Source organism: Pinus tabuliformis, chromosome X, assembly GCF_031772625.1.
Source record: "Pinus tabuliformis cultivar Carrire ecotype Pingquan chromosome X, CPIR1, whole genome shotgun sequence".
Taxonomy (NCBI): domain Eukaryota; kingdom Viridiplantae; phylum Streptophyta; class Pinopsida; order Pinales; family Pinaceae; genus Pinus; species Pinus tabuliformis.
The window spans coordinates 1,740,470,152-1,740,482,903 of record NC_142308.1 but is presented as its reverse complement, the minus strand read 5'-3'; positions in this window follow the sequence as shown (position 1 = coordinate 1,740,482,903).

Genomic DNA, 12,752 nt, shown 5'->3' with positions numbered 1-12,752 from the left:
TGCTGAGTATATGTCCGTGATTTCACTTCTCATTGACGCATCATCAAGGGACATCTCCAATCTGGTGGTCAGGTCAGACTCTCAGCTTATTGTTATACAATTGACAAATCATTATCACGTTCATAATCCAATCTTGTTATGTCATTATCTAAGGGTACGATTCTTGGAACATAAATTTGAGATTATCACATATGAACACATTCCTAGAGAATTTAATACAGTTGTTGGTTCACTGGCAAACTATGTGTTAGATTGCCATCTGTCTCATTCGCTATAGATACATGTATGAAAGTAAATATTTACATGGTTAAAAATTTACAAAAACATTTACGTCATAAAATACCAAAATATCTATACATATATCGATATCTATATATATATATATATATATATATATATATATATATATATATATATATATATATATATATATATATATATATATATATATATATCGAATCCATTCTTTTACATCAAAATATTCCCAAAATTTGGGTATTTTAAGTACAAAATGGCTACTAAGCCTATCTATAAACACTCGTTGGCTATACCAAACACTTTCTAATAGAGCCTACTACTCATGAAATGATAACACTACTATAGCTATCCTCTAAAGAAGAACTAGAAACCGATCAGGCACACCGACTGTGTGTTGTTGCATATTAGTGGGGATCTCCCTCATAGGAAGGGGGACACACCCATGCTTAAGCCCTCCAGGTTCCTTAGAACCTCGCAAAGTATTTCATCATCACCCCCCCATCAAGTAGTTTGCCTCCTCACCTCACTTGGCGAGGTTCGCCTGCAGGTTGCACCGGTGCCACATCTGTGTCAAGAAAAAAGATTCATATCAGCACTTTTTCACCCATAAAATCAACAAAAACATAACATAAAAATTCAAAAGCTTAAAAATACTTTAAGTACTCTCAAAAATCATTCTTACCTTGAGGCCCCTAGTTTGTTCTAGGCAGCAGAATCAATTCAGGGTTACCAGTGAAGTCCATGCCCTTGCAGGCATAGTCATCCATCATCACAATCTGGCCACTAAACCATTCAAAGAAATCTTCTTCGAAAAATGTCGGATAGGTAATCCTCCTATGCGAGGATCAAGTGATGCCCATTGCCTCTGTCTAGGCTCCCTCAGATCGAGGGGACCTTGTGGTGAAGTAAAATTATAAGTGCCGACACAAACAATTCCTCTAGCCCAATAGCGAGTCTAGCCACTAACAAGACATTCTATGGAATATTTACTTAGGTTAGAACCAATTAAGAGGGTCTACCTCTTAGTACACTTATCCTGTTTGGTGATGACCTTGCTTTCTTGCTTTAGCTATCTCCCGTTTCCTTCTTTGAAAATCTGAAACAAGTAAACAACAGCAAACAACAACCGTGATAATAGACAAATTGTAATTCAACCTACTTAACAAGTAAGAAGAATTAAGCCATAGACATGTGAGATGACACATTATGTAGGAAATCAATCGATAGTTGCTTATATATTAAATCAAGAAGAGAATACAACCATTGTCTTGACATTGCCTTTCTCCTCCGACAAAACCAGGTTCCCACACACTTCCATTAGCATTCCATGATGGCCTCAACAATGATAGCTTTAAGGCTCTTCCCTTTAAGCTTCACACTAAACCAAATTCACACTTCCCCCTCACACACAACTAGAGAGCTACAACTATGAATAGCGCTTTTTTACTCCAAAATTAATTAGCACTAGCACACCAACATTAACACTAGCTTGTGCTTGGGAAAAGGGGAGGTTTATATAGCATGAATGGATGGGAGATGGTTCCTATTCTCATGGGATAAGGTCTTATCTCTTTAGGTAGTTCCATACTTATAGTGGAAAGGAGCCCAAACTGACATCCTCAACTCCATCCGGCTCAACCATTTACCAGACTTCTGTTATGAAGCTTATAGAGATGGAAGCTTCGGCTCCTTATTTAAAAAACTTTCCAAAAGAGGATCGGCACGACTGAAACAAAGCTCAGTCACTTTTGTCAGTGCTAGGGACAGTGTTAATCCCTACATTTTGGCGCGATGATGACAAGGGTCATTGGTGCTAGTATTTTTTTTGGGAAGTTTTAGTGTCTACGAATAAAAACTTAAACCCCTAGACGAGTAGCTAAGTCTAGAACAATGGTGCAAATCATTCTCTACTTTTTCTATGACCAATAGATTAAATAAGAGGTAAAGAAGCCTACCTAAATCTTTTGCTTACTCCTTATCTCCCTTGACCAATTATGTTGCTCATTTTTGTACTTAATCCGCTTGAAGAGTACCTACACATAGATAGAAGACAAAAACCAATCAAAGCATATGATAATGATCTATTAATTAAACATAGCATTGAATCAAGTACATAGTACATATATGAAAGAATCAATGAATAACACAAGCATATGGAAAAATCTTTGAACACTTTATTAGTAAAAATCAGAGTTACAACCCAATTTTCTTGATTCAGCATCACTCCTCTAGTTCAATCCCATCCTCTCCTCATAACAAGAAAGACATTTTGACATCATTATAATACTTGAAATCAACTCAAGTCTCATACTAACAGCATCTCCCTATAATTCAATGATTTCCAGCCCAGCCAGCCCATGATCACTTAGATGAGTGGTCTTTTTATAGGTGACTGAAGGAACTTATGCCATAAATGGTGATAATGAATGCACTCCCAAACTTAGAATTTAGTTCCATGGAGTAAGGTATAAAGGGATTGATGTTCCTTAACTCCCTCCCTCATCCAAATATGAACCCAAAGGAGTGGATAGCCTTGAGAAACTTCTAGAGGCATCCAATGGATAAGGAATATTTCAAACCCTCATGGAAATTCGCTCAAATACACCCATTATAGGCCAAAGAGAGACCAAGTGCACTGCAATGCACACTGACAGTGTATTGGATGCACTGCAGTGCACCCCAATGAAGGGCTTCTTGCGCTGATCTTCTTAGAGGTAGTTTCTGCATGATTTCAGTCATGGAACTTCTTGGGAAGCTAGGAATTCTGATGGTTGACTTCTTTAGGGAATGTAACAACTGAATTAGGGTTTGATGGGCCCTAATAGTACTGATCTGTAAGTTGGGGTTGATGTGCCCAAATGGATCTGTAATAGTTGCCCCCTAAAGCATGAAGTCGTAAATATGTATGTCGAGTGAAATGCTTTATCATGTGGAGAGGAAGTTTCGAAGCGGAAGGTGACCTGCATCAATTACAGTACATATATCACGATAGTTTGATTTTTCTCATGAACTAGCTGATGGAAGGCATATACATGCTCAAATTATAAATTTTCATTACATGTAAAAATATATTCATCTACAGATATAGACCCATGAATGGATGACCATGAATATAAGGCCATTGTACATTTGATTTAGTAATCCTGAAAATATCGCAACCTAGATGGATGAAACTAGATCTGGGGTCTTCAATCTCGTTCAATCTTTCGCTCAAGTACAAGTCTAACCATGTGAATAGATGATCTGAAGTCGAACATGGGAAGACATTGTCTAATTACTAGCCAATGATGTAAGCCATTAACAGACGCGAGAGGAATCACCGATAATGATAATGACCCTCAAGGTACTACAATACATTTCACATGGTGTGAATAAATGATTTGATGTCGAACACCATACAAAGTCTTTCGGTCGAAGGCTAGTGATGTCATCCTATCACCAGAAGTGAGAAACCTACCATTGATGTATGCAAGCCTCAATGTACTGAAGGGGTGTTTCTAAGTCAACTTCTTGGATAATGTACTGATGTCGAAAAAAAGTGACTCGTCGCCGGAGGGCCTTGATGTATCCCAAATCAATGACACAGAATGAGGTAAATGATTTTGGAGATGAAAAATTGATTGATGACAAAATGTTCGGGAATGGTGATCATGAAAATGAAGGTTTAATGTATTGCAAAGGATGAAGTTTGAACTAAATGACTTCTCTTGAACATGTCGGTGACACTAAGATGAATTTGTAACATTGACCCTGATGAACCCCAGAGATGGGTAATTATATGGGCTCATTTGGCCTTCTAACTCAGCTTAATCCACCATTCTCATTATTTTATTGCATGTTTTTTATTATATTTATGCTAATAGAGTGAATTGGGTTAGTCATTATGCCAAAAAGTCTAATGTGTGCTTTATGCAGATTTTTGGTCTATTTTGGGACAAAGTCAAAGGACTAATGATCATTTGGCAGCCAATATTCGAGGAAAACAAGGGAGAGGATTTGTAGGAGGGTGTCCCCCTCATTTATGACTCCCTACCTCGAATCCTCCTTCAGAAAACTCGAAGCACAAGCAGCCACATTGATGCATCAAAGGGGCAGCCGATCAAGTGAAGAAGAACTGCTATCTATCTCTAGTCTTGGGAGCCGAGCCTCCTTGATTTTAGGAGAGTTGTTGGAGGCTCCCGTTGTATAAATATGAGGTCTTAGGTGCTCAGTAGTTTAGTTGGTTGTTAGTCAAATTTTCTCACTTTTTTTGCAGCTCTTGCTTAGCTCATTTTCGAGCTTACTTTTGCGAACAGTTTATGTAATGTGACTTTTATTTTGATAATGGAGATGACATATTTTCTGAGCCAGCATTGATTTCTTTAAGAGGGCTGAAGCTCTTAGGTTAGGGCCCAACCCAAGCTGCCCAGCATCTCTTTCTTTGTACTTATATGTTTTTGCTTCAGTTCATGAATTAAATTTCTGTTAGATAAATTCATTCTTCCTTAGTAGAATAGGTTTCTTTGGTGGTTTACATAGCTATTTCCATTTCAGTTGCTGAAGTAGGTTAAATAATCGTAAGATAAAGGTGCAAAAAGGCAATCAATAGGCCCTGGCCTCCTTTCCTCCTTCGGGGACCATGAATTGAGGTCAAGATCTGTTTGTTGCCATAAAAACACAGTTTCGCTTTCCCCATGCAATTTCTAGTGTTACAGTTGATTCAGAGGTTAATGTTTTGCTTCAAATCCATTGTACCATGTTCATTTCTATTTTTGCAATAAATATATTTCCATGCTTTCCTATTCATATAGCATTTTTCAGCATTTTATTCTTCTAGGTCATAATTTAGGTTAACATAAGATATAGTTTTGTTCTTTTGGTACAACTAGTTCTTTTCTTGCTCAATTTCAGTATTTTGACTTGTAGATTTCTTACAACACACCTATACTCATAAAACTTCAATTAAGTAGCCATCATCATCTCTTTTCTCATAGGTTTCACAAGTCATTCAAAGCCCTTCAAGAATCTGCCCTAATTTCTGCATTTCTCTCATAAGCTTTCTTCTTGTCTCTTGAACAAATCCAACCATCATTTTCTTTCTTAAGCATCCTTGATGATATTCAGACACCTTGACACCTCCCTCTAATCTTTAGCTACCCTTTCCCACCATTTTTCCACCTTTAAAACCTCTAAAAATAGCTCTCGGCATCCTCCTGTAGATCCCCTGCAGCCTCCTGTAGAATTTCCTGAAAGTGACTTTTTGAAGTCCGATTGCAAAGGAAGTCTCCAAAAGGTTACTAGAGGCTTCTCAGGACTTCCCCACACCTTCCTACACCTCTGTAAACCCCAAGGTCACCTTCCATCGCCGCTAAATCTCTGCCACAACCACAAACAGACAAATTACAAGCATAGCAATTTCACATAAAACACATAAAAACCCAAAAAGATTTTTTTTTCTCATTTCCTTCTAGAAGTAGCTTGAATAGATGTAATTTACTTTCTTAATAGTCAATGTCACTCATTTTATCATTTTTAATCTCTCTTTCTACAACAGTAGGGTTAGTTGGAAGAATTAGGGTTTGCTAGGGTTTGCTTTACACTCTAGTCTTCTTTCTCTTTCTGCAAGTAGAATAACCTCTTTAGAGTTAGCTTTCTTTCATCATAGTTAAAAGCTTCTTCTGGGAATTCATAGAATTTGGCTTGAGCTCCTAGTGATCTTGCACCAGCTGACCAAGTGACAGCCTGGAGTAAGAGCTAGTACTTGTGCATCCAGCACCGTCGCTTCCAAGTTTGTTACAAATTACCGGGTTGATAAAAGTAAAGTAAGAAGCCCCAGGAGTTGCAACATTCTTGCTGCAATACTAGTGCTCACCACCTTTTGGCGTCGTTTCCAGGGAAGCGTCAGAGTATTTTGTGATTACTTCTTTTCTTCTATTTTCTACTACAACATTCTGCTATGTAGTTTATTTCAGCAAAAGTAGAGTAGTTGTTTCTTTCAAATTCTGCATTTCCTTGCTTTCATTTCAATTCTGCAATTTCCATTTCAAAAAAAGTAGATTAGTCTTTTCAATTCTGCAATTTCCATTTCAACAAAAGTGGACTAGTTCTTTCAGTTCTTCAATTTTCATTCCAGATTAGTCATTTGCTTGCTTTCATTTCAATTCTGCAATTTCCTTTCAGCAAGTTCATTTCAGTTAATTGCAATTTTTTTGTTCAATCAATTTCAGTTTTGCAAGTACAAGCAGTGAAAAAAAAAATCACCCAAAAAAGAGATTCTCTTTCATGCCTCGTAGGAACAGAGATAATTCATGGAAATTCATACCCAACACCCACACCACATCACAAAGCCACCCTTCTTTCTTCTTCGGTCACAGTGATCAAGAGGATCCTTTAGGAGAACAGCCTAAAATATTTGAAGAACCTATAGGAGAAGAAGAGGAAGAAACCATCCCTCCTGAGACAATGGCTGAAAACAGAAATGCTAGGGGGAATGGAGAAAGAGTAGAGGGTACGTTTCCCATTGGGGAGACCAATGGGGACACTAAAATGAAGAACATAAGCCCTTCATCCCTACCTCACTTCCATGGATTAACTATAGAAGATCCTAACACCTTCCTATTTGAGTTTGTTGTTATCTATCAAACTTATGACTATGCAGAAGACGAGAAGAAGTTGAAATTGTTTCCTTCTACCCTCAAGGATGCAACATTGCGCTGGTTCATGGGGTTACCTAGCAACAACATCACTACTTGGGCTCAGATGCAGCAAGCCTTCAATTATAAATATCAGGACTACTGGAGGTCAAAAGATACCAAGGAATAAATATTCCGAATGACCATGGGAAGTGATGAATCCTTGGAGGATTATGAAGAGAGATTCCAGCTCAGTTATAAAAGGGCCAGGTGCACACTTGACCTCGAATCTCTGAAGTTGGTCCTGCTCAGGGGAATTCCGGACTGGCTGGGGGATACATCTACCAACTACCTTATGAAGACATAAAGACTATCTTTAGAAACCATTCTAGGGCAGCTAGAAAGAGAGGTAGGGGGAGTCAACCCATGGCTAGTACCTCCTCATCCAGTTCATCCCTCAAAGGTGAACTTGGAAACATGCTGGAAGATTTCAAGAGTGAGATGTTGCAGACTCTTGCCATGCAAATGGATACCTTGCATATCAAAAGGAAACAAGAGGAAGAAGAGAAGGCTTTGGCCATTTTTTGTCCTAGGTGCACCAAAAGGCATCCTAGGAACGAATGTCCATTGAACTCTATAGAGGTTTGTTCAGTCTGTGAAGAAGATCATTCTATAGATAAGTGCCCTTCCTTGCTCGGACTTAAAGTTGTATACCATGGGGCCCAATCCATAATAGTGGCGTTAATGGCCGCATCTACTAGGGGTAGCCATTTGTATGAAAACTTTTGGATGTCAAGCCTTCCAAATAGCCTACATAGCATAGCAGCAATAAAAAAATATGGGGAGGAGAGGAAACCAGTACTGTACATACCACGTTTGTCCCTTTTCAATGGCTCTTCCTTTTCCGACCAGTTCTTGGTGCACTCCGCCAAATCTTCGTTTTCTTTGGCAAACTTCTCCATGAATTGTTTGTTGTAGCTTGCCTGCGGCTCTGGTAAATGATACATAAGCCTTAAATCCTGTGGGGTGGATGATCCAATGAGCTCTTGGCTCTGAGAATTGAATTGTCTATCTGTTATATTAGCGTTGTCCAATACCCACTTAACCATGTCTGTATATGGAAGTATCTTAGGCCTTGCCGCTATTCGATGCAGGAATGAACATGCAAGTTCAGTAATTCATGCTTTAGATGACCTGCATGAGTCTGTTGTCACTTTAACTTCCATAACTCTGGGGTTTTCTTCTTCGAGGAGACTGTACATGGCTTCCCAATTGGATATGCCGGCATCTCTGGTACAAGTGGTGTCGGTGAATAAGGGCGCCATCTCTTTTTCCTTGGCAACCGGAGCTTTTCCCTTCTTTCCCATTATGTTCTGCACACTACTGTGTATATTATTCTGCTTGTCACTCCTGCAAGTTTTCAAGTAAAGAAAGAATAATGGTAAGAGATTAGGTGACGGGAAAGCTCTTAATTCTGAAATCATATCAAATATATCAGCTTACGTGAAACAACCTTTCGATCAGATTTAAATCTTATCTCATAAATGACCATCAATAAACCATTAAGTTGACATTAATGCACATAACTCGGTATCGGATTACGAGAAATATTTCATTGAAGAATGAGCCCTGCCGATCTGTGATAAAGCGATTTTTCGATTTGCTTCGCAATATCGCAGATTGTAATATCACAGATCGCAATATCGCAGATCGTAATATCGCTAATCCTTTTCATTAACAATCATTTATTCCTTATGCGACCGCGAGATGCGATTTGCAAGATCTTTTATCACATATCACAGGATCAGAATGCTTTATATCAGGTGGTACTTGCGGCATATGAAATCTGCGATGTGCGATGAGTCTTTAAGGCATGTGATCTTGCATCATCGCGTTTTCACAATTTCGAAAGTTTGCTTATATGATGTCCTCCATTACCTTTTGCATTGCGATGTTTTATTGTTAAGAGAACGATTTTATACAAAACTTATCATAAAACTTAAGTTTTTGGGTTTTGCGGATGTTTTTCCTAAGTTTATGATAGTGTGTTTTATTCAAAGGGAAGTATGAGTGCTAGTTTTTAATTTTTTAAAGGGTCCCCATTTATTTAACATTAGTCATAAAACTAAATAAAAAGGGGGGTTGTTGCTGGCCACAACAATTGGCGATTCACTAGGAAGAACCAATTATCTCTTATTATCTTTTGAATTTTCTAAAACTTCCAAAATAAAAAAGTTTTCTGGAAAATCAAACTTTAATATAGAAATATAAAGTGCATCATGCTTTTAGCCGTTAATGGTAGTTTGTTCCTTCCGTGCTAACTCTAAATATTTTCTTCCCAAAGCTAGTCATTGTATTTACACCAGCCACTACTTAGTTTATAAAGATAAAAACAAAGACATCTCTATAGATCAGTTTTAAGTGTGCTCATTCGTCGCAGGTAGAGCCTTTGCTGCCAACAGGCGTTCATATCCTTGACAAGGTTACCTGTTACCCAGCAATGACCCTGTATCCTACTTGGAGAAATATACAATTTTCAAAGATAAATCCAAATCCACACTTATTGCTTTTGTTTTCTTTTAATTCTTAAATAAAAATGTCTTGGTTTAGTAGCCAAATTATGATAGTGCCATTCACTTGATTTATAACTTTGCTGAACAAGCTGGCTTGTGATGAGACCCCTTGTCTTTTGATTGCAACAATCTTGAGTCATTGCCCTATTTTGCTATGCAGTTTTGGCGATGTCAACAAGTTATAATATCTATGATCATGATAAGTCGGCTCATGATGAGACCTCTTATTCTTTAAGTCTATAGTGTATCATTGTATTACTCCTTGGAACTCGTAATTCCCTAGGTGGGGAGGAAGTCATTGGTTCCTTAAGAATAGCTCTAGATGACAATTATAGAGTTTTTTGATGACAACTTTTCTACAAAGAACCTTTGCTTTGTTATTGATGCTTTTCATGACTGATATAAAACAAATTTCGACTAAAGGTTGTTTTTATCAAAATTCATAAGGACGAAACTAGTAAAATTTTTAGGCTTGTAGCATTTGACTGTATCTTTCAATAATAGTGATCGATTTTCCAAATCAGTTCTATTTATACAAGCGAAGAAACAAAATTTAAAAGAAACACCCATCTTTTTCGTGAATTCCAAAGGTAACCATTTACAACCTGTTTTATTATCAAAATAAAGCTATAAACAATAATTTACAAAAATAGAAGAGGTCATCTTCTATGGAAAGTATTTTTTAAGGATCTACCCATTAACAGGTAAATATTCTCTTTTCCCTACTAAATCTTGCAACATGAAAGTCGATGGACCTATGATTTCAACAATTTGGAATGGTCCAAGCCACATTTGTTGGAATTTAGAATGTTTGCCTTTTTCCTCGTGGGCCTTATCCCATTTCAATACTAAATCTCCAATTTGAAAATCCTTCTTAGATATCATGTTTGAATCGAAGGAAGCCTTTACTAATGCTTGATGATGAGCGTGTGTAATTTTAGCCTGTTCTCGTTGCTCTTCTAGCTTAAGGATCTCCAGTTGTCTTAGTTGTAAAGATGAAGTTGGTGCTTCGTCAATAAATTGAACTAAGGCTAAAGAAGGGATCGCTAGATGAGTTGGGAGAGCTACTTCTTTCCCATAACTAAATTAAAGGGAGAAGTGCCAATGGAGGCTTTTTTAGTAATTCGGTCTGCCCATAGAGCATACATCAAAGATTTGTGCCAATTTTTATGATTCTGATCAATGGTTCGCTTAATGATTCTGATTAAGTTTGTATTCATTGATTCGGCCAACCCGTTCCCTTGTCAGTAATAATTGGCAAAATATTTAAGCTTAAAACCTCTTTTAAGAGCAAATTCAATCATAGCATTGCCAGAAAGATATGATGCATTGTCAAACATTAAAGTAGAGGGTAAAGCAAACCTAGTAATTATGAACTGATCTATGAAATCGATGATATGTTCAGCATTAACTGTCTTGAGAGGAACTGCTTCTACCCATTTAGTAAAATAATCTGTAGCTGTAAGGATGTACCTATGCTATTTAGAAGAGTGAGGAACGATCTCACCTATTATATCCAATCCCCATTGATCAAAGGGTTGATCGATATTGACTGGTTGCAATGGCAATGATGGTTTCTTTTGTCTTCCGACAACAGTTTGACAAACTTGAGATTTCCTTACATAGCTATGAGCATATTTAAATAGTGTTGGCCAATAGTATCATGCACGCAAAATTTTATGTGATGTAGCATCTCCCACATAATGTCCACCTTTTGGTCCATCATGGAGTTCCTGCAACACTTTTTCAACTTCAAATTACTCAAGACATCGAAGAAGAATAGAATCATAACTCATCCTAAAAAGTACATCGTTTACGAGTTGATACTGCTTGGCTTTCAATCTCATGGCTCTTTTCTTTGTATAATTCAGATTTGAAGGAGCATATCCATTTTTTAGATAAAATATGATATCGACATATCTAGATTCAACATCGTTTAGGCTTACCCCATACATTTTTACCTCTTGATTTGGGATGGTATTTCAGAAATAAGTGATGCTCTAGCCAACATCTTGCAACAACCTTGACCTTTTACAATATTTGCTGGCTTGATCTCAACATCATATTCTTGTAGGGCAGTGAGCCAATTTGCTCTCTTTTCACCCACGTCTTTCTGTACTAAGAGATTGCTTACCGCTAGAAACGATACTATGATTTTTGTATGGGTTTTAAGAAGAAAGGGTCTAAAATGTTTGATCACTTTGAAAATAGCATAAGCTTGTTTTTCATCGTCAGAATAATTTAATTCAGCCCCTTGCAATTTTGAACTAAAGAAGGCAATTAGGGCTTCTACCTTGTCTTGATTTGCTTGAGTGAGTATTGCAACATATGACTTCTCAGAGGCAAATGTATACAAAATGAAAGGACCAGAAAAATTTGGAGTTGCTAGGGATGGGGCATTAACGATCACTTGTTAATCAGATTGAACGCTTCATACTCTGCTTGGCCCATTTAAAGAGTGAATTTTTCTTCATCATTGCTTGTAATGGTGACACAATTCTTGAGAAGTCTGGAACAAATCTTTTAACAAAATTAATTTGGCCAGGGAAGAATTGCATTGCTTTCTTATTATGTAGTAAGGATATTTTGGAAATATCCTTAATTCTATCAGGATCAATATGGATTCCATATTTTGACACTATAAATCCAAGAATTTTTCCTTCACTTAATGCAAAAAACGAATTTTTTGATTAAAAGAAATCCCATACCTTTGACAACGTTGAAAGATTTTCTTTAAGTCTCTGAGGTGATTACCATATTTCTTAGAATATAGTGTTATGTCATCCAAGTAAATCACCACTGATTTGTTTACTAATCCTTTAAATGTGATATCCATGGCCCTTTGAAATGTGGCGCCAACATTAATCAGCCCAAAAGGCATCTTTTGATATGCATAAGTATCCCATTTGGTTCTGAATGTGGTTTTTAGCTGATCATCAGGATGGACCAAAACCTGGTTGTAGCCGGAGAAACCATCTAAAAAGGACATTAATTCTGATCCTGCAACTGCTTGCAATATTTGTTCCATAGGAGGCAGGGGAAAATTATCCTTTTGGCAGGCTTTGTTAAGATTTTGAAAGTCAATACAAATTCTAATATCTCCATTTTTCTTTCTGACTAGAACCAAATTGGAAACCCAACTAGAATGTCGAACGAGAAAAATAATTTTGGATTCAATCATTTATTAAGCTTAGATTTAATCTGACTTTCCAGATTAGGATGGATCTTCCTCAGCTTTTGTTGGATAGGTTTTTCATCAGCTATCATTGGGATAGTATGCTGAATGATCGAAGTGTCGTAAGCCTTAAGA